The 22,648-nt window shown below is 44.9% G+C and overlaps 1 protein-coding gene and 1 pseudogene across 1 annotated transcript in view; one reads left to right on the top strand and one right to left on the bottom strand.

Moving 5' to 3' along the window:
• LOC112433843 (NACHT, LRR and PYD domains-containing protein 12-like) overlaps positions 1-22,648 on the bottom strand; it is a 129,999-nt gene that overhangs the window by 26,347 nt on the left and 81,004 nt on the right. The gene's annotated exons all lie outside the window — the stretch shown is intronic.
• LOC112432577 (neuroligin-2-like) lies at positions 15,046-19,532 on the top strand (annotated as a pseudogene).

The raw sequence follows: 22,648 nt of genomic DNA, 5'->3' as shown, positions 1-22,648 counted from the left end.
ATGAAGAAACATTGACAGCTGTTACAGAGGAGGAAGCAACAGAGACACTTTATGAGGTTTACATCTTTTAATACTTTGTGTACAGGAAATACAGGCGACCAATAAAGCCAGTTGAACAAAAAATCTGTTTATTCCTCTTTCAACATGTTGAGGTGATGGGTCAAAAGAAATGATTGTGACATATGGTGTCTCTGACTGCTCTTCCATCTTGTATGTCCGTGCGAGGGTCAGGATGTTCATGGTTTGGATCACTGCTGATGTTTGGTTCAGAAGGACAGTGTTCTCCTCTAATTGTGGCAATGTTGTGAAGAATCACACATGCCACAATAATGTCACATGCCCTTTCTGGGGTGACCCTGAGTCTTTGCAGGCACTGGAACCGGGCCTTAAGCATTCCGATAGTCATTTCAATTCTGGCTCTTGTCCTGCAATTAGCCAGATTATATCGCTGCTGTGGGCCCGGTTCAGGGTCAGGGTAAGGGGTAAGCAAATAGGGTAAACATGGATACCCCCTATCACCAAGCAAGTAGCCAGTGAACTCTCCTAAGACAGAAGGATACACTTCAGTTCAAATGTCCCTGAAGCAATTGGTCTTTATATATTTTAAAGTATTCTCAACTCACCATGTCCAAATTTTGTGCTCAGTGTACATTCACGGAATATTTGTGAGTCATGGACAGAGCCTGGCCACTCGGTTTCCACATTTGTGATAATGTTGGCAGCATCATATATGATCTTCACAGTGCAGAGAACACAAATTAGCATCCATTACTATAATGAAATAATTTGTTAGTTTGAAATGCTACAGGGAACTATGTACCTGTACATTAATGCTGTGGAAAGACTTCCTGTTCACATAGTCTCCTTCATTTACTGAAGGAGCAATGATTGGAATGTGAGTGCCATCTATACAGCCAATCACGCCTGGGAACCGTGAAAATAAATGTAAAATTTAAGTAGTAGTTCAAGTATCACCACATCATGAATTAAGTTTTGTTCATCCTGATACCTGCAATTTTGTGGCATCCCTCTTTGATAAATCTTGTGGGTCTATGACCGGGGAACACCACAAACCAGTACAGGAGACGTTTCAGTGCAACTGTAACATTCCTGACTGCCCGACAGACGGTAGCCTTGGAAACGTGCTCAGCGTCACCAATATTATACAGAAAGCTCCCGTTTGCAAAAAACCGAAGTGCAATACAAATAATATGTACAGAACTGAGAGCATGTCCGCGATGTGTCACATGAGCAATATATGGCCTGAGGATGTTATTCAAATAAATTGTAGATTGTGCTGAGAAACGGTAACGTTCGCACAGACAATCATCAGGAAATGATAAAATGTCCAAACGCGCTCTAATCACTCTCTCCCGGCGGAGAGCTCTGCGGAGAATTTGGGCTTCACGATCTACTGGCTCTTCAAGGACGGGGCACGCCATGTCCGACACTTCCTACTGTCAGGTTTCCGACAAAGGGGCGGAGACAGTCAGGGTTAGTTGTAGTAAACCTGCTAGGGGGCAGGTTAGCTTCACGGAGTGTGTCGTCATAGTGACTCACTGAGGCTTCATCTGAACTCGCTTTGTGAAACCGAAAACCCAGAGTTTTCGTTAACTCAGGGTATACTTACTCAGTTTTTCCACTAAACCGGCTTCCTGAAACAGGGCCCTGATGTTTATGCTACAGCCTGTTTACCAATATAATCAATATCAGATATCAGAGCAACAGAAACCTCGGTGATCAGGACGCTGGGACTGAGAACAGGAAGTGGCTCAAACGTCACAGTTTCATAACGTCACCCTGAACTCCACTCACGGAGTTTCTGTCGCCATTGTAGTTTTTAAAGTCCCGTGATAAAGGCGGGTCTTTCTGTGAATCCGCACGCTCATTGGCTAATAGCTCGAGATTGACACATCGTTATCCAATGAGCGTGCGGGAACTTCCGACATAAAGTTGTTTCCTTTGAAAAACCAAAGTCTGATTATTTTTGCCTCCACTGACGGAGCCTGTTGTTCCCGCCACAGAGACACAGTAATGTCAGAGCGGTGTTAACACTCACCCTGCCTCAGCACACCTCTCACTCTCCTCCTGCTCTCTCACACTAAACGGAGGCTCAGCTAAACTCACTTCCTCTCTACTTACAGGAAACCAGCGCTCAGAGGAGCCGACCGGCCTCACATTTCACCCACAGACACGAACAGCGTGGAATTATTTTATGTCATAAGAAGAAACATTCATGTTAACACTCACCTGCCTCAGCTCCACCTTCCTCCTCCTGCTGCTCTGAACGGAGGCTCAATACTTTCACTTTCACTGCTGCTCCCTAAACACAGAGGATTGTGGGACTTGTAGTTGTTTCCTTCCGGTGCAGTCTTCCTCTTTGTTTGTGTTTGTGTTCAAGTTATTTCGATCATGTAAACATCAACAGAACACGTGAAGCCACACAGAGTTTGTATGTCGAGGTGGGTAGGAGGGTTTGAGGGTTTGGGGAGGGGTCAGAGGGAAGAGGTCTCTCAGTCTGGACAATCCACATTGATGGCATTGCATCTTTCAACGTGTTTGTGGGTCGATTTGGATGCTCCAGGTGTGAGAGCAGCCACTCAGCCTCTACTGCAGATGTGTGTCACAAGTTCATCTAGTAGTAGGCTATGGCACTTGGCCACAGGTGGCAGCAGTGGACTGGCCTCCATGTGAGACTGCTCCAGCTGCTATGTGATAGTCCAGCTGCAAACTGAAGATCATATGCAAGTTTTGGAAATTAAACTGTACAATATAAAGCGCCTTGAGGCGACTGTTGTTGTGATTTGGCTTAGCTTTAAAACCAACCCAATCTAACTCTCCTCCACACTCAAAAACAAAGACAAACCAACTGACACATCTGAGTCCCTCACTTTCTTCAATCCACTCACTCTCACAAGCTCCACTTAGTCACACTGGCTCTGTTTATTACTAATTACTATTGTCTCCCCAGAAACAGTTCAGTTTTCTTTTTTCCTATTTCAGTTGTGTTTTTTGTGCTTTTGCAGCGTTTTTGTTATTGCTGGTGTTTTCTTAAGTTGCAGTCTGTTTGGCCTCTCAGGGCCACCGTAGATAAAGGCCAAAAATAAATACATAACATCATTTCAATCACTTTAAAGGTTTATTTGCAAGACACAAAAACAGAAAAAATGAAAAGTTACAAATGTATTGTGCATGAAACAGGAATTCAAACGTGGCTCAGATGTGTGTCACAAGTTAATCTGGCTGTAGGCTATGGCACTTGACCACAGGTGGCGCTAACTGGCTTGACTCCATTTGAGTGCGCACAAAGTAAACTGCACACTTTAGTTGTGAAGCGAAAACGCTGAAATCGCAGTAATAACACGTACGAGGGGAACGATAACGAAGACAAGATGCTCCTGATCGTTACTCTTGCTGTCCTGTGAACAGCAACGGCGTGGTGTTAATGGTTTGCTTTTGTTTTGGCGATCGCCCCGTGAATGAGAATATGACCAGGTAAACCCGCGACATTTTTAAATAGTTTGTCGTTCAACAGCAACAAGACTGACGGAGTGTGTTTGAGGAAACCTCACAAATGTCACAGATGAAATATTTGGTGTTTATTTGCTGGTTTGTCGGTAGCAGCTCCTTCAAAGTAAGTCTACCACACATCTGTTTGACCAACGCCAGTTGATTTGGATCACCGGTCCAAACAATTTGAACTATTGTTGTGTTTCCTTTTGTGTTGAGTTTGACTGATATTTGCTGGATAGCAAATGTTTTAAAGCTGTGCAACCTTTATCTGCACATAGCAGTTAAACTGTTTAGATCAATCTTTATTGATAATATACATTATTTATTTATGAATTACTGTGTACACAAGAATAAGTTAATGTATTAAGATAAACTGGCTGAAGTTTTTGTATTATTCTTGTGATTTTTTTTATTGGCCCTGTTTATTTACAGGCCAGGTGACCCTTTAGGGGTTTAAAATGCCGAGCCAATGAACGGCTGGGAGCAGGAATCTTTCTTCACTGAAGCTTCCACTTCCACGGGTCTGGTAGGAAGTTGTCCAACAAAACAAACAGACAAAAAATCCATCTATCAATCACCTGGATCACCTGTTGAGAAAGAAAAAAGAGAAAACAAGCAAACAAAAGAGAGCAATATAATAAACAACAGCATCGCGATGATCTATGTGAATATAACTGTAAATACTAAATATTGAATATTATTGTGCAGCACGTAAGATCGACAGCGCACAGTGTGCTTTGAGGTAGCAGCCAAAATGCAAGGCAAGTTTATTTATATCGCACAATTCAACAACAAGGTGATCCCAAGTTCTTTACAGAACATTAAAAAACAAAAATGGATAAAAAGCATGATTTAAACGTGACGTGCCCGTGAGCTCCAGCTGTGCCAGAGTGACCGAGCCCCAGGCTGAGAGGCCAAAGGCACCCCACCCTGAAGGAGCCCGAGCGAGCCCCAGGCTCCAGGCCCCGACAAGCAGTACCTGGATGCCCATCCCCAGACACAAAGAACCACCAATGCACCGATGTCTGAAGGCGTCTGCCACTGGCAGGGGGAGTGGTGGGGGGAGATAGGCCTCCATACCTTGGAGGGCCTGAGATGTCCCCAGAGAGGTGGCGTCTGATACCCGACCTGACATATGGACACAGACAAACAGGCACACACAGATACAAACATCCATTCCCACCCTCATGCTCTCATATGCAATTACTCAGCAGCAGGTAAGCGCAGAGCCCCTCCTGCTAGCCCTCAATGTCTACGTGGATTTAAAATTGAGAGGTGGGCAACGGCGCCAGGGGTGAGGTCGTACACCCTGATGGTCTTCTGGATGCCGTGTAGCGTTCCCACCCCCAAGGTCCTATATGTATGTGTTATGAGAATGTGAGTAATGTGAATGTCTAAGTTGTGGGATAAAATTGAGGCAGAGGCAGCCAAAAGGGGACAGAGGGGGGGATGCCTCCTCTGCACCCTGGTGACACACCTTTACCCCAAGGCCCTGCATGTGTGGGTGATTGTGGTGGAGCGGGAAGAGGGAGGCAGCTGGAGATGGGGAGGGAAGGAAGGGAAGGGCAAGGGGGCCCAAGCCCATCTGGACTGGGGCCCAGTTCAGCAGCGCCGCCCGGCCCCACAGAGCCCAGGACGGCCCACCCGATCCCACCACAGAGAAAACTGCACCCACCCCGTCATCCAAATTCAAATTCAAATTCAAATTTTATTTGTCACGTACACAGTCATACACAGTACGATATGTAATGAAATGCTTGGACAACTGCTTGTGACCTAAAGAAAACAAAAAAGGAAAAGGCTATGAATAAGATAGGAAATAAATAGGAAAAATTAAAAAGGGTAAATTTAACTAGGAAGGAATAAAATATAAATTAAGGTTAAAAATGAAATAACTGTACAACACAAATTAGAATGAAGGGTAAATTTAACTGGGAAAGAATAAGATAAAATATATAAATTAAAGTTGAAAATAAAATAACTGTACAACAAAATACACAATATAGAACTATATAAGAATGTATGAAGAAATATAAATAAATATATACACAATAACAGCAGCTGTACAAGTATTAACCTGAAATGAAGACTATAATGTCCAGTGTTGTGCAATCCACATTATTTAGTGTCTTGTGCAGTGCAAATATGCTTAAAGTGATTTAAGTGATGAAGTGAAAACAATGTCCAGAAAGTCCAGTGTGTGTGTAAGAACTGTATGTGTGGGTCAGTACTGTGTGGTGGTGTGATTGAGAGACCGTATCGCCTGCGGGAAGAAGCTCCTCCTCAGTCTCTCTGTGTTGGTCTTCAGGGAGCGGGATCGCTTTCCTGACCTCAGCAGAGAGAACAGTCTGTTGTTGGGATGGCTGAGGTCCTTCACGATCTTCCTGGCCTTGGTCCAGCACCGCCTGCTGTAGATTGAGTGCAGGTCAGGGAGCTCGGAGCGGATGGTGCGCTCAGCTGACCGCACAACCCTCTGTAGAGCTCGTCTGTCCTGCATGGTGCTGTTCCCGAACCAGGTTAAGATGTTTCCCGTCAGGATGCTCTCTATGGTGCACGAGTAAAAGTTCCTGAGCACCTTGGAGGGCAGTTGGAAGTCTCTCAAGCGTCTGAGGTGGTAGAGACGCTGACGGGCCTTTTTCACCACGGTGTTGATGTGACAGGACCATGACAGGTCCTGCGTGATGTGAACTCCGAGGTATTTGAAGCTGTCCACTCTCTCCACTGGGCACTCGTTGATGACGGGGGTCTGGTAGTTCCTCTCCTGCTTAGTGCTGAAGTCCACTATCAGCTCCTTTGTCTTACTGACGTTTAGAAGGAGGTTGTTCCTCTGGCACCAGTTCTCCAGATTCCTAATCTCCTTCAGGTAGGCCGTCTCGTTGTTATCAGAGATCAGGCCCACCACGAGAGTGGTGGAGGCTGAGACATGTCCGCCCATCCTTACTGCCTGTGGTCTGCCAGTTAGGAAGTTGGAGATCCACTGACACATAGATGAGCTGAGTCCCAGATGCTCCAGCTTGGTGGTGAGTGTTGAGGGAATTATGGTGTTAAATGCAGAGCTGTAGTCTATGAAGAGCATTTTAACATAATTCCCCCTTCTAGTGTCCAAGTGAGTGAGTGATGTGTGGAGGAGATGAGAGATGGCATCGTCTGTGGAACAATTTGGACGGTAAGCGAACTGTAGTGGGTCCAGTGTGTCTGGTAGTGAAGAAATGATGAAGTCTCTGACCAGGCGTTCAAAGCACTTCATCACTACTGAGGTGAAGGCTACAGGGTGATAGTCATTGAGAGAAGCAGGGTGGGGTTTCTTCGGGACAGGAACAATGATGGACTCTTTGAAGCATGTGGGGATGACCGACTGAGATAAAGAGATGTTGAATATCTCAGTGAACACAGGAGCTAGCTGGTATGCGCAGTCTCTGAGGATACGACCTGGGATGCCGTCTGGTCCTGCTGCTTTCCTGGTGTTCACTCTTTTGAAGGCTCTCCTTACTTCATGCTCGGAGATGACGAGCACGTTTCCGGTGCTGGCAGTATGTTCCTGTCTGCAGCCGTTAGCGCCGCTAACACTAGCATTGTTGGAGTCCTTAGCTGCAGCCTCGAAGCGAGCATAGAAAGTGTTCAGCTCGTCTGCCAGAGTCACGGCCGCGTTCGTCATACCGGTTGTTGGTGCTTTATAGTCCGTTAATCCACTCATCCTCCAGACAACACAAGACATAGACACCCAGGCTGAGTTCTTCCTCCACCTCTCCTGTATCTCCCCCACCTGCAGAGTGAGTTCCTGGAGAGAGGAGACCTCCTGCAAGATGTAACAGCCTCCCCCACCAGTCTTCCATACAAACGTTAATCATGCAAACACTTAACACAGCAACACTGAAAGCATTTGAGTGTAAATTTCATTCAAATCAAACTTTATACACAATTACAATAATGGAAAAAAGTCTAAATATTAAAACACTACAACCACCGAAGAAACAAATAAAACCAATCACAATCAACATCAAAATATGATCATAGAAAAATAGAAGAAGAAGATGACAGCTCCAGCACCGCCCACGACCCTGAAAAAGAGATGTGGAAGCGAACGGATGGATGGAAAAATAGAAGAGACATATCATACAATTCATACACGTTCATGTGATATCTTTGGGTTCAAAAACACAATAACCTTGAATCCTTCTTTTAAATTACATTTAAATTTCAGCTGGCAGCAAAGAAATTAATCACAAATTAACCACAATTAATCTGCAGCTTCATCAATGTGATGCTGAGTTTCTGACTGAAATTCAGTCTGAACATGTCTGACTCTGTGAAACAGTCAGAGTGTTTCTCTGACAGCAGGAGCCTCTTTACACTCAGCTTCACACAGACGAGCTGAGGAACGATCAAGCAAACTTCTTCTTCTGTCATTTTTTTTTTTCTTTTTTGTGTCCCGTTTGGATCTATAGCCATCAGAATTGTTGTCTCAAGGCCAAGAAAGATGCCAAGCGGATTTATTTTACCAAGTGGGTCATCATGGCCTTGCCATATTGGTCCATTTGATTGACCTTTATTATAATTATGTATTTATTTTATTTTCAGTTGTTACAAACGGGACAGACATGACTGGGGGATAGGACAGGGAGAAAGAATGAAAGAAAGAGAGGGAGAGAAAGAAAACCAAAAGGGAGAAGAGACGGTGAGAAGGGGGGGAAGAGAGAAAAAAACCCAAAACTCCTGGGTCACCTGTATGGAGAAAAAAAACAGAAGAGAAAGCAAACAACAAAGAGCAACATAATAAAAAAAACCAGCACCATCACAATAAACTAGCTAGCAGTAGATATCAGTAGATACTAAATAATAAACGATATTGTGCAGCACGCAAGATAGACAGCGCACAATGTGCTTTGAGGCAGCAGCCAAGAAAGCTGTAGTCCGCGTCTGTGAATACCCGTGTGTACACCTGTGTGTATACCTGTGTGGATCAGCATGCTTGCATTCCAAAGGTTTCTCCATGTAACGATCTGCTAGAGGGTGTGGGGAGCCACAGCCCCGTCCTCCAGGGCATGAAGCAGGTATGGAGGAGATCAAAACTCCAGACATCCAGAGGCCCCCAGAACACAAGAGACCAAGGAAGACCAACAGAGGGGCAGCCGCGCCACTGTTCCAGTAAGAGCTGAGGAGAGTCCCAGATGAGGGGTCACTCAGCAGCCGTGGAGCAGAAGCCAGGGGGAGTTGCAGTGACGCGCCCGTGAGCTCCGCCGGCAGCCAGCTGTGCCTGAGTGACCGAGCCCCAGGCCGAGAGGCCGGGGGCACCCCACCTCCGAAGTGCCCCAGGCTCCAGGCCCCGACAAGCGGCCGCCAAGGAGTGAGCCGGTGTGTACCCAGACGCCCACCCCCAGACACAAAGAACTACCAACACACCAACACCTGAGGGAGTCCACCACTGGCAGGGGAAGTGGTGGTGGGGGGAGATAGGCCTCCAAACCTTGGAGGGCCTGAGATGTCCCCAGAGAGGTGGCGTCTGATACCCAACCTGACATATAGACACAGACATACAGGCACACACAGACACAAACATCCATTCCCCCCCCTCATGCTCTCATATGCACTCACTCCACAGTCAACCAACGTGGAGACAGACATAAAGAGACGCTGTACACACGATCACACTCCCCAAGCGTACTCTACTAACCAGGTCTAGGTACCCTTGCCCCTGGAGGGGGGAACTGCACCCAGACCCAGGTGGTGTTACCCTTTTCCCTGCAGTGGGGAGAGGCAGACCACCCCGACTCCGCAGCAGCAGGGAGGCCCCACACTCCAGACCGCAGTCGGACGGCCAACTCCTCCTAGCCCCCCCGGCTCCAGCAGGCCGCAGAGAACGGGGGTGAGAGAAGACTCCAAACCTCCCTCCACCCGCTCATTGTAGTGTTGATGCATGTGTGTTCTAAGGTGTAATTAAAACCCAGGAGGGCATGGAGCTACCTGCCAGAGAGCAGCAGGTAAGCGCATAGTCCCTCCTGCTAGCCCTCAATGTCTACGTGTATTTAAAATTGAGAGGTGGGCAACGACGCCAGGGGTGAGGTGTACACCCTGATGGTAATTTGGACTCCGTGTATCGTGCCCACCCCCAAGATCCTATATGTATGTGTAATGAGAGTGTGAGTAATGTGAATGTCTAAGTTGTGGGATAAAATTGAGGCAGAGGCAGCCAGAAGGGGACAGAGGGGGGGTAGCCTCCTCTGCACCCTGGTGACATACCCCTACTCCAAGGCCCTGCATGTGTGGGTGGTTGTGGTGGAGCGGGAAGAGGGAGGCAGCTGGAGATGGGGAGGGAAGGAAGGGAGGGGCAGGTAACCCTTCCCTGGGGCCAGCTCCCCCGCTGACCCCAGTAGGCACCCACATACTCCGCGACCCGCCAGGGAAAGGGGACCCAGGCCCATCCAGAAACAGTCAGAGTGTTTCTCTGACAGCAGGAGCCTCTTTACACTCAGCTTCACACAGACGAGCTGAGGAACGATCAAGCAAACTTCTTCTTCTGTCATTTTTAACAGCAGCTTGCATCCAAAGATGTTGCACTACTGCCATCTCCTGGCTTTTACTCTTACTTCTCTTCCAGATCCTCAGATCCTCTTGATGACATCAGTATTTCTCAAAAATGAAAAACCACTCCTTTCACCTCATCAGGACTTAACTGATTAACCACTTTTTCAAACGTAAGTTTCATTTCACCACCAGTTCCCACCCTCAACACTCTCCTTTGACTTCTATACTTCAACTAATAACCACATGTTCAACCGTCTCCATAGCATTACACCATCACATAACCCAGTCGGATGTTTCCCCATCATAAAAAGAGAACCATTCAGAAAGCAGTGACCTGTTTGTATTCTCCTGCTGCCTATTTAACCCACTACTCCTCTTAACTTCTATTGTGTTTTGTACCCCATGTCTCCCTTTTGTTCCATTATCCCATGCCATTCTCCAGAAATTCTTACTTTGTGTCCAAACTATTCTTTTCCCTCAGATTTCAACAATGGTATCTGCACATCTATGTCTACTTTTTTAACAGCTGCTTTAGCCAACCTATCTGCTCTTTCATTACCCACAATACCTCGGTTGAGGGGGTCAGACCAGCACAGTCTCTTTCAGCACACATGGATATTTCATCAGTCTCATAGACGCTGAGAACAATTTGTGTATGAGACTAAAGAAACAGTCCACACATAATTGAACAAAAGGCCTCTAAAGTTCTGTGGTTGCCACATTTCCACATGACTGTTTAATTACAGCAAAAACCATCATTATAATTATCTTGATTGATATTGTAATCTCAGTTTTCAACACAATTGTTCATTAACTTAAACAATGTTACAAGATAAATATATATTCTTAGTGCTTATTTTCTGATTAGATTGTTTTATGTATTTTAATAAGAGAGGCCTTTATAAACCAATCGCAGTGTGTGTCTGGCAGGAAGTGAAGCAGGAAGTCTGAATATAGCTTGTGAGCTTGTGAGAGACGTTTCAAAATGAAAACAGAGGAATTAGAGAATGAAAGTGCAAAGTAATAGTAATGAAAATGATATTAAATAAATGTCTTAGTGTGTTAATACAGGTGCCCATGGACTTGCTCAACCTCCTGGAAGAATACAGCAGAAAAATGATAGATTAACAGAATTGGGACGAAAACAGGCTTTGGTTTAAAATGTCACAGCTTCACCTCTCATCCTGTCCTTATCCTGAGAAGAAGCTTAAAGGACAGTTAATCTCCTGATGAAGACAGAAGACAGACAGAACAACACCGTGGACTTGAAGAATTAACAGCAGGCAAAAAGACAGTGCACCTGACCTAAAACACTGAAGGGTCCAGCAGCATGTATGTTGATGGAAACATGCGCTCTGAATTACAAGCTGGAAAGTGTACCAGTGACATGACTGTGTGAAACCACTGGATGGGACTGTCTGAGTTCATATTTGCCATGCTGGGAGTTAAGCGCCAAGAAAAGACTGAAAAGAGGAAGAGAGAAGAAGAAACAGCTGATTTGGGCCTGTGTTTGATTTGGGAGGCCACACAGGAAGTTGAGAGAAGAGGGGACGAGGACCGGTGAGAGGTGAAGGTTGGACGTGTTAAAGTGACAGCATAGGAAAGTTGGGTTGAACATTGAGGCTGAATTTGTGGGTTTAGAAACATCCAGAGCATCACAACAGAAAGGTAAATAAAAAAAGTAAGAGAGAGAGATAAAGAAATAAATGAACTAATAATACATAAATGAATAGAAAAATAGAAAACACACATGTAGAAATTGTCACATGTGAAATTGTTTTTGGAGAGAATCAGAAGTGAGACAGTTTGAATCCACAGTTCAGCGCAAAGATGCAGGAATTAAATCTGATTATAAAAACACATCGAGGCAACGAAGACCAGCTTACACTCAATATTAATATGAATACACAACATACACGCAATGAAGACATGCTTACACTCATGAATGTGAATACATGACATAAATGCTGAATGGTGTAGATTTAACACACTTAAAGGCTGAAGCTGAGGAATAACTCAGGAAGTTGCAGGACAATAGAGGGACTTTTGTGACAAGGAAAAAGAGACTGGGAGGACCAACCAGTGATTAGAAGCTTAAAGCAGGTTTAAAATAGTGAATTAGAAGTGGTTTCCAGCTGATTGAGCAAAAGAAGTGACGACTGTAGAAATAAAAATAAAATAATAATAATTGAATTATGCAGCAATGTTTTGAATATGCATTTCTGTTGTCAGGGCAACTTCTCGAGATGTGACTCAATATGCAAATTAGTTGAATGAGTGGGGACAGAAAAAAAAGAAAAACTCAAGTTTCCTGTCTGAGACATGAGTGAAGTTTGCATTGAGAGAAATATATCTGTGACTGTGTGAGAAGAACTGTTTGGTAAAATATATGATAGCAGCCGCAGGACAATTAAATAAAGTCTGTGACTAAGTGCAGTCGTGCAGATCTGGAGAAGAAGTTTATAATTTAGTGATGACACATTGTTATAAAGTGTTTAGAAAGGGCTTAATGGGAATATTACTGTTGGGCAAACTGTGCGGCTTTAACAAGATTTTCTGTGTATTTAGCAGGTGAAACTCTGTCAGCTGACTTCAGACTGTCAGGAAGCTGAAGAACCTGAGGCCAACCACTGAAACATGATGTGGGCAAAATGAACAGAGGGAGGGATTTTAAAGGTGAACATTTAGGACTTACTGCAAATGTTACTATGTCAAAGTTACTGTGACTCAAACAGAGGAAATTTTGATTTTTTTTTTTCCACACCCAGCATGTTTTGGGTGTTATATGCTATTAAATACTTTTAAATAAATTAAAAAGTATTTAATAGCATATAACACCCAAAATATGCTTCGGTTCACATTTAACTCCAGAAAATCATCAATCAAAACATGGATATTACCTGACCACAGATTCGTGGTGACGTCACTGCTCTTTTAACTGTTCGGTGTCTTTGTTTGTTTGCTGGTTGTAGAAATGGTTTATATGAGCTTTGAGCTGAGAGTCAGAGGTTTCTGTGGACACTGCTCATGTCGGCACTTATATTTCTGACCTTTTCTTATAACCGATTAAACATGATCTCCTCCCTTTTGCCCCCATTTTTGGTGGTGTAGGTACAAATGATCAGGCATGACATTCTCATAATAAATAAGATACTGCAAATAATTATTTCTGCATTTGTGCGATTGAAGTGAATTGAAAATGTGTATGAAATGACACTGTTTTAAAGATTTGGCCTAAATAATTTTGGAGTGAATGAGTCTAAACATGATGACCTAACTAGTGATATCCTGTCACACACACACACACACACACACACACACACACACACACACACACACACACACACACACACACACACACACACACAGCATGTTATGCCAGTTTCAGCTGAAACTATGTTTCAAACCATGTTCCGGGTTTTTAGTTCACCATTTATGAGGCTTCAAGAAGAAAATAAAAGACAGATCTGAATGTTTGAAAATGTTTTGGAAAGATTCTGTAAAGATGAGATGAAAAATACTCAAAGGATAAATTTAATTGGTTTATTATTTAGATAAGTTGAAAAAAGTTAAACAAGTAAATGAAGAAACAAGGCAGAGGAGAGAAAAGCCCAACAATCCCCTCTGAGCAAGCAGTTGGCGACAGTGGGGAGGAAAAACTGCCTTTAAACGGGCAGGAACCTCCGGCAGAACCAGGCTCAGGAGGGGACAGTCAACGGCCGGGACTGGTTGGGGGGGTGAACAGAGGTGGAGCAAGACGAGGCTACATCAGGTGAGGAAGCAGTAGCGTCTCTCCTCCGGAACAAGTGGAACCATTTTTTCTTTTTTTTCATGCACTTTTCCACGAGCGCTTTTTTCTCCAGGATGAGATTTCTCAGCTCATCGATGGTTTCTGCGTTTTGTTCTTCAAGTTTCTCACATCTTTGTTCCACCTCTTCCAATGTTGCTTGTTGTTCTTCAAGCTTGTCTTTGAGTTGTTTGGATGTTGCCTCCTGTATCAGCTTGTCCTTGTGCATGTCTGCATTTCTCTGTTGGACCTCTTTGTGCTTGTCTTCTAACTGCTCGTTTCTTTTCTGGATTTCTTGGAGTGTGAGCTGCAGGTCTTCATGTATTTTGTCTTCTTGTTGTTTTTGCGCCTGCATTTGAGTGTTTTCACGCTTCAAGTTATTGAATTCCACCAAAATCCCCTTAACGAGCTCGGAGTTGTTTCTCGCTATCTGATCGATCCTTCTCTGCATCTGTGAGCAGCGTTTCTCCAGTTTGTCCTTTTCTTCTTCCACTTTAGTTGCTTTGTCCTCCAGCTGATTACAAAACTCTTGCAGTTTTAGATTTTTAGACTCAAAGTCCTGGACGATACGTTTTCCTTCTTTCAGTCTTTCCTGCTGTTGCTCTTTCTGTTGAAGAAGGTCTTTATTTTGGCGCAGTGTTTCATCCAGGCTTTCTTTCAGCATGCGGTATTTTTCCTGCATGCTCTTCAGTTCGTGCTGCATGTCTCGTTGCTTTTTGTCCTGCTCTTCCTTCTGTTGGAGGAATTCTTTCTTTTCTTCCACAGCTTCATGGAGCTGTCTTTGGAGGAGCCGATTTTTTCGGTCCATGTATTGGAGATCCCGTTGTATCTTATCAGTCATCGTTTTCTTGTCTTGGAGCTGGTTGGTCATTTCTTTTAGTTCTGCACTCTTTTGCCTGTTTTCTTTAATGAGGTGCACAATCTGCTCTCGGGTCTGAGCAAACTTGATTCCCCAGCCCTCATTAATAATTTTTATGTCCGGCTGGCACTGTTGTCTTTCTTCCAGCTCTTTATTTTGGGCTTCCATTCGTCTACACTTGTCCTCCAGTTGAAGTTTCTCTTCTTCAATTTGTTGCATTTTTTTCTGGAGAAGGTAGTTTTCCTTCCTACTCTCCTCTAACGCCCTTTGGAAGGATGAGACGCCATTTGGGGAAATTGGCCGGCCACGCCAGGAAGGAGAGGCGGCGTAATCTTTTTGAATTGGTTGTTTTTTTCTTGGAAACATGTTGGAGTTTCTATACGATGACTTTGAAGAGCTTGTGGTGAACGTTTTGTAGGCTGCAAACACAGATGCTGCTGAAACGAACTAAAACTTGCTGTTTCTCACCCCTACTTAAGGAAAAACATCAAAGGACTTAAGATTCTTAAGATCTATGACATCATCACTCCCTAAGCCAATGAGATTGTCACAAGACATTTTGGAATGGGGTATTTTTTTTTAAACTGTTTTCAAACTTAACTTAAAATTTCAGTGTTTCCTGGTTGTGGACTATTGGTTAGTCCAGCCGATTAAGAAATTAATTGTCACAAACATCACTAATATTATATAACAGACGACAGAAAACACGAGTTTTTTTTCTACTCAATAGAGGTATAATAAAAGTTTTTTTAATTATCCTACTTTTTATAAAAGAGAACATTTATTAAAGATTATGTATTTAATTAAAAAACTCTGTTCATCTAAAGCAGGGGTCAGCAACCTTTAAGACCCAAAGAGCCAAAGAGCCATAATTGGCCTATCTGGGGTTGAAAGGCTCGATAAATGCATGGCGTTTCGCCGGGTACACCGGCTTCCGCGAGTGTGACGCTTATTTTGAGCGATGAAAAAATAAGAAAATATAATTTTATTTGTATATTGCAAAATCACAATAATCTTCCAATTTAGAACTACAAGTTAAAAAAAGAACTAACATAAATAAAATACACTTCAGCTAATTTATTTTCACAAACCACGCGGAGCCGCACTATAAGGACTAAAGAGCCGCAGGTTGCCGACCCCTGATCTAAAGGGTTTAACAAAAAGGGGGAGCTTCCTGCTGGAAATTGAAATGTCCCCACGTCCCCACTGGGCGATCGTGGCTCAAGAGTTAGGAGTTCGCCTTGTAATCGAGCCCCGGCTTGGACAGTCTCGGTCGTTGTGTCCTTGGGCAAGACACTTCACCCGGCAAGACACTTCACCCGGCAAGACACTTCACCCGTTGCCTACTGGTGGTGGTCAGAGGGCCTGGTGGCGCCCCAGGGTGGCTGTAGCTACATCACCAGTGTGTGAATGTGTGCGTGAATGGGTGGATGACTGAACGTGGGTGCTTAACTAGTTAAAAGAAACAAACAAACATCTGTCTCTTATTTTTTATGTCACACAGGAAAGAAGCTTCAATGTCTGATGAGAAGACATTAATTTGTTGGTGTTTGTGGTGTTTGGTGCAGTTTTCTTGTTTTCTGGCTTGTTGTTTATTTACAGTGGAGATGAAGATCTCTAACAAGTTGATTTGTTCACATTTGCACATTTTTAAGAGGAATGTGTTTTTTTGAGTTTGTACACTATATGCATGTAAGGCAACCGTTTCCTTTTTCTGTATTTTTGTGTGCTGCTCTTTTAACAAAAGGGGAACAAAAGACATTTAAATCGACCTCAGATGATTTGTTTAAATTTTTACAAGGTCTTACTGAGGTGATGCAAAGTGAAACATGCTTCTTTTTTGGTAATGTGCTGGAAAAGCTTGAAAATTGACCTTGAATGTGCTTAAAAAGTGCTTGAATTTGACCCTAAAAATGTGTATGAACCCTGCATATATTGCAGTATTTACAGTTTATAGTAGGCTGCCAATTCACAAAGCTGTGCTTCAGCTGCACTTCCTGTTGTAGACTTGTGATGCACACAGGCTCTGTCCCAGCACTCAGCATGTTCTTCCTTATTTGCTCCACCAGGGGGAGCTCCTAAACTATGTCATCCTGATAGGAGTGAACCAGGGAGAGGGGCTGAAGTTTGTGGACGACAGTGAGGACAACGACGGCATCTCAGCTGCGGCGTTCGACTACACCATCTCCAACTTTGTTGACAACCTCTACGGCTACCCAGAGGGTGAGGACGCCACCTCTGTACACTGCCACTTTTTCAGTTATTCCATTTTACAGCCTCCTCTCACTTAACTGCATTTTGCAGCATCATCAGGTTTTGTCTCATTAGGAGCCGCGTTTGTTGATTTGTTCGTTTTTTTCTGTTTGCTGTATTCATTAAAATAAACGGATAATCGTCAAAATGACAAATGTGGACAATTATCAAAGCTTACATTACAATTCTGACAGCTTGAGTTCACATGAATTTTCAAAAGAATATAAAAAGCTGTGAAAGTGCTTTAAGCGTTTAAAACATGCGAGTAAAGAATGGAATCAGTAACATGTGAGCCCAGTGAAGTGCATCAAACAAGACAAGCGTGCTAAAGAGAGCCACTCATCCACATCACGGCGTGTCTGCGCCTTAACCTTTGAGGCTCTGTGGGCAGTAATGCTATCATCCCCCAGGTAGTGGGCTCCCAATCTCAGTGTCGGTGTTTCTGACAGATCGGCCTGCGAACCCCTCACAGCCGGACCACAGTCACAGTACAGACATGTTTGGATAATGCAGTCATGCTTCCTCTCTGCTGCCTGTCACTCCTTCTGTTATCTGAAAGACTTTTTTTCCTCTCTAGATTTCTCACTCGCTTCCTGGCTCTTGGTTCATCTCACCAACATTTGCTTTGGTTTCATATCTGTTGATCAGACCGATCTCTTAAAAAATGTCTTGCACTGCTGTTACTTTACTCTTAGCAGTTTTCACTTTTATCTTTCTTCCCCCTCCTTTTGTCCCCTCCTGTGCTTCTTCACCAGGCAAAGACATCCTGAGGGAGACCATTAAGTTCATGTACACAGACTGGGCGGACAGGGACAACGGCGACATGCGGCGGAAGACTCTGTTGGCCCTGTTTACGGACCACCAGTGGGTGGCACCAGCTGTGGCCACTGCCAAACTCCATGCTGAGTTTCAGTCCCCAGTTTACTTTTACACGTTCTACCACCACTGCCACACCGAGACGCGGCCCGAGTGCCGATGCCGCGCACGGAGACGAGATACCTTACGTGTTCGGCGTACCGATGATCGGTGCCACGGACCTGCTCCCGTGCAACTTCTCCAAGAACGATGTGATGCTGAGCGCTGTGGTCATGACTTACTGGACTAACTTCGCAAAGACTGGGTAGGCCTCATGTCACAGTAGTGTAAACTGTACACGTTACTGTATGTTCACTGATAGCCTTCTAGTCATGTTGAATACTTGAATCTGGGTTGCTAGTTTAATTCCCGTGTGGCTTTGAAGAATTGAACATACTGGTTCACCAAAAGCATCCAGATCCCAGAGCAGCCGGTTGGTCTTAGATAGTTTAAAGGTTGCACAGAGAATGGGCCTCCTGTCTGTATTCAGTGTATTGATGCCACATGTTACTTATAATGGAGACTGAATATAACTTTGAACTGAAACGTTTAACCTTTATGCTCCACCAGGGACCCCAACCTGCCCGTCCCTCAGGACACCAAGTTCATTCATACCAAGCCCAACCGCTTCGAGGAGGTCATCTGGACCAAGTTCAACTGGAAGGACAAGCAGTACCTTCACATCGGTTTGAAACCTCGTGTCAGAGACAACTACAGAGCTAACAAAGTGGCCTTTTGGCTGGAATTAGTCCCTCATCTTCACAGCCTGCACGACGTGCTCTTTCCCACCACTACGCGCTCCCCCGCAGGCCGTGACCCCGGCACCATGAGGCCCAGAAACAACGTTCCTCGAACCACTCGTCATCCTTACCCTACCTTCCCATCAGATCCTGAGCCCGAGGGCTCAGAGCGCCCGCCCCAGGACCTCTTTCCCAGACACACCCGCGACTACTCCACCGAACTGAGCGTGACAGTTGCAGTTGGAGCGTCGCTCTTCTTCCTCAACATCCTGGCCTTCGCCGCCCTTTACTACAAGCGTGACAAGCGGCACGAGATGCGCCGGCACCGGCTGTCCCCTCAGCGGGGCGGCCCCGCCAACGACCTGGCTCACAGCCAGGAGGAGGAGATCATGTCCCTGCAGATGAAGGACTGGGAGCACGACGCTCACCACGACATGGAGCCCCTGCGACCCCACGACATCCTGCGGCCCGCCTGCCCTCCCGACTACACCCTGGTGCTGCGCCGCGCCCCCGACAACGTGCCGCTGATGAAGCCAAACACCATCACCGTGATCCCCAGCACCATCACCAGCATGCAGCCTCTTCACGCCTTCAACACATTCCCCTCCACCGGCCACAACAACACCCTGCCCCACCCCCACTCCACCACCAGGGTATAGTAGGGACAGGCCCGACACAGCGCCACCTAGGGACCAGGAACACTGGCTCTGCTTCCGCTCTGGAAGGGAGGCCTCTAGACGTGGGCCTTCGTTCTGTCCTCTTATTCTCTTCTTTCTCCAAAAGCAACTACACCTGCTGCGTCATGTGCTGTGAAACTTGGCAGCTCCCTCCACTGGTGGCATGTGGAGGTGCAACTGAAGTGTCCAGCAGCAGATGAGCAGTTTGGGGTGGGTGACTCAGATCTTTCAAAGATACTGTTTTCAAAGACGGTCTGCTGTTTCCAGGCTCAAGACCTCCAACATTTGTCAAAGGGACGAATGCTCTCTCGCTCCTCGCTGTTTTCTCTTTTTTACATCTCTTTTTCCATCTCCTGTGTGTTATGTGCACATTATGCTTCTCTTTTCTACATCCGTGTTTTATTACTGCTCTCTTCCTCTCATTTGACACGCCTCCCTCCTGCTCTTCTCTAAAAATTCCCGATCTGCTGAGCAGTCTGGAGGGGGAGGCGTACACTAAACATATAACTATGAAAACACTGATATCTTTCATTCTACCAGCATTTTTAGGTGCCAAGTAAGTACTGCTGTGTTTCATTTCTCATCGAGGGAGAAGAAAAACCAAAGAAAAATAGAGTATCGCTATTTACCGTCAACTAACAGAGTTCTGTCATGTTCTCATGACAAAGTGCCAAACTGGCCTCAGTCGTGATTTTCTTTCTTCCATCTTCTCTCTTTTTGTTGTTTTGTTTGAAGCATTTGTTTAATTGTTGTTTTTTATTGTGTGGAAAGAATTTTTCTGAAAATATAGATATAGAGAAATGATATTATATATAGTTCTATATAAAATGTGTACAAAGGAGAAAGTATATAAAAGGGTTTTCTCAGTGGGGGATCTATGCATGAATTATTTTTAAAGACGCGGGGAAAAGGACACTGTACCTGTCGATGCACGTTTCCCAAAATCTAAACGAGTCATATCGCTCCATGTTTGCTACTTTTGGTTTTTGGTTTTCTCCCGCAGAGTAAGAGCATCGCAGGAGCATCGCAGGAGCATCGCAGGAGCATCGCAGGAGCTCCTGAAGTCAAACGACGCCTCCCAGCACTCATTTATTAAAACGGAGTCGATGCCAAAAGTCTTAAACGTTAGAATCAAAGCAACAGCTGTGAACTCAGTCATGGTGTCATGTGCAGCCTCCGTCTTACTGTCACTACTTTTTCATTTTAGGGTACGTGAGGTAAAGCGTCCGTCGATGTAGCTTGATTGTACAAAATTATTTTTCTACGTTATTAACAAAACAGAGCAGAGACTGATGCTGCTCCTGTCTGACCCCCTTATGTCTGCCACATGTGTATTCTGACTTCATATCATCACTGCTCCCTCCCTCCTCCTCTCTCCATCCTACACCGCCTTTGTTATTTAACACCGCCCCCCCCAAACTGATAATCAGACAAATTCCCAAACAGCTGACTTCACTGTGTCGACACCGTTCCTGACTATTTCTGACCTCAGCTCAGCTCTGCTATTATCCTCACATTAAGGGTTCGTTCACCTGCCTGCAGATGATCTGTGAGCTCGTCGGTTGTAAATTAAACTCTAAGCACACTGAGGGTAACCGGGAGGCGTTCAGGGCCTGCAGTGCAGAGCTGCAACATGAAAAAAAGGGATGGGGGCTCAGATCTCCTGAACAGGGTGGAAACAACACGGTGGGTTTGTGCTGTTTGTGATTCCTGCTCCGTCACTCTGGTGGAGACCACTGCAGCTCAGCAGCGCTCCCTGCTGATCCTCTGATGAAGATGTCAACAGTATGTAAACTGAGCTGATGTGCTGCTGTTTGAGCCCACGTGGTAGCGTACGTCCAGTATGGGAGAACTTAGTCACCGGTGCTGTCTTTGCTTGTGCTCTAGCTTTAGCCTGTTTGATTGTTTGTTTTCTATTTTATTACTGCCTAAAAGGGGAGGTGGGGGAAACACATGCCTGACTTCTCCTGTCAGAGGTTTTGTAAGCTCAGTGGAAGGGAAACGTGCACAATGTAAATCATAAAACAACTGAGTGGGGCTGTGCTGCAGGTGGATCAGTGCTGTGGACAGTAGCTGTGGAAAAGAGACTGGACAAAGACTCTCAGCCTTAAATACAGGACAGAGGATGATCCGATCATCTTTCAGCTAACAGTGTCGAGCAGAAGGACGGCCGGCTGATGCGTCCGTACGAACCCTTTTGTACTCACTCCTGTGTATAAGGAGGTGGCGAGGGGTTGTGTAGTTAACCTCAGTGATAGGTTTGTAGCATAAACCTATTCGTTGGAACGTTAAGGACAATTTAATTACATAGCAAAGCAAGACACGAGTAGGCAAAGTTCTTCATGTTTCCCGTGCACGGGAGAGAACCGGACAAACGCCGTTCCTTCGCTTCACCCCAGTTGCTCTCGTCCGCTCCCCCGTAACACTGCTCTTTTATTGAGGTTACATGAATATACATATGACGTTCATTAACATATGACGTCTACATACAAACAAAGAGTACGTTGCCTGTGCGTGCGTGTGTGTGTGTGTGTGTGTGTGTGTGTGTGTGTGTGTGTGGTGGGGGGGGGTCAGAGTGTGACCCCATAAAGACTTCCCTAAACCTGCTGGTCTGGAAGTCCAGCAGTTCATCTAAACAAAAGGCACTTAGCCTAAATCAGATATAGATACATTAATCCTAAATGAACAGAGGGAGTGACTTTAAGTCTGATTTCAGACTATGTCAGTATTAGTTAAGCCAAGAGTCGGGCAAAAGCTTTATGGCCCGGAAAGTTCTAATTCCCACAACATATTGTTGGATTAGTAAGCAAAACTTTTCTGTGATGAAGATTTTTGGGGTTGTTGTTTTAGTGATGGGTTCATTCTGTCAGTTAGCTTTGGCTTGTTTTCTTATTTCAATAGAGGGAGTTTTACTAAACATGGACATGTCGAGGAGCGGCTCATTATTTCTGTAACAGTGCACTTAGAGAAAACTGTCAGGTGTCGCCCCCTTTGGTGATGATGTTTTGTGCTCTGATGAGCTAATAATCAGCTCTCTTTTCCTCCTTCTTTGTTCTAAGCAGGCCTGCAAGACTGAATTAACAGCGCTGTAAAACATTGTTGTGAGAGCAAATATAAGGTGAGCTTTTCCAGATTACAATGGGCTGAGGGAAAGGTCACCTGTGGGAACCTGCCAGTTCCTGTCTAAAGGATTGCAGCGAGTCAATCCAGTCCAAGATCATAAAGAACTCTTTTTCTAAAAACAAAAGAAAGAACAAATAAATGAGCTCATATTGATGAGGGTGGAGACTCTGATGCTTTGTGCGTGAGGCTCCACTATCAGCAAGATCTAGTGTGAATGTGTGTGCATGATGTGTGTGACTGGACTGTGACTGGACTGACCATGTGGACTAAAGTGTTGATGACTTGACACTGAGACAAAGACTGGACCAACGTTAGGATG

The sequence above is a fragment of the Maylandia zebra genome, linkage group LG3, assembly GCF_041146795.1.
Source record: "Maylandia zebra isolate NMK-2024a linkage group LG3, Mzebra_GT3a, whole genome shotgun sequence".
Classification (NCBI taxonomy): domain Eukaryota; kingdom Metazoa; phylum Chordata; class Actinopteri; order Cichliformes; family Cichlidae; genus Maylandia; species Maylandia zebra.
This window is presented reverse-complemented; position numbering and strand designations above follow the sequence as displayed.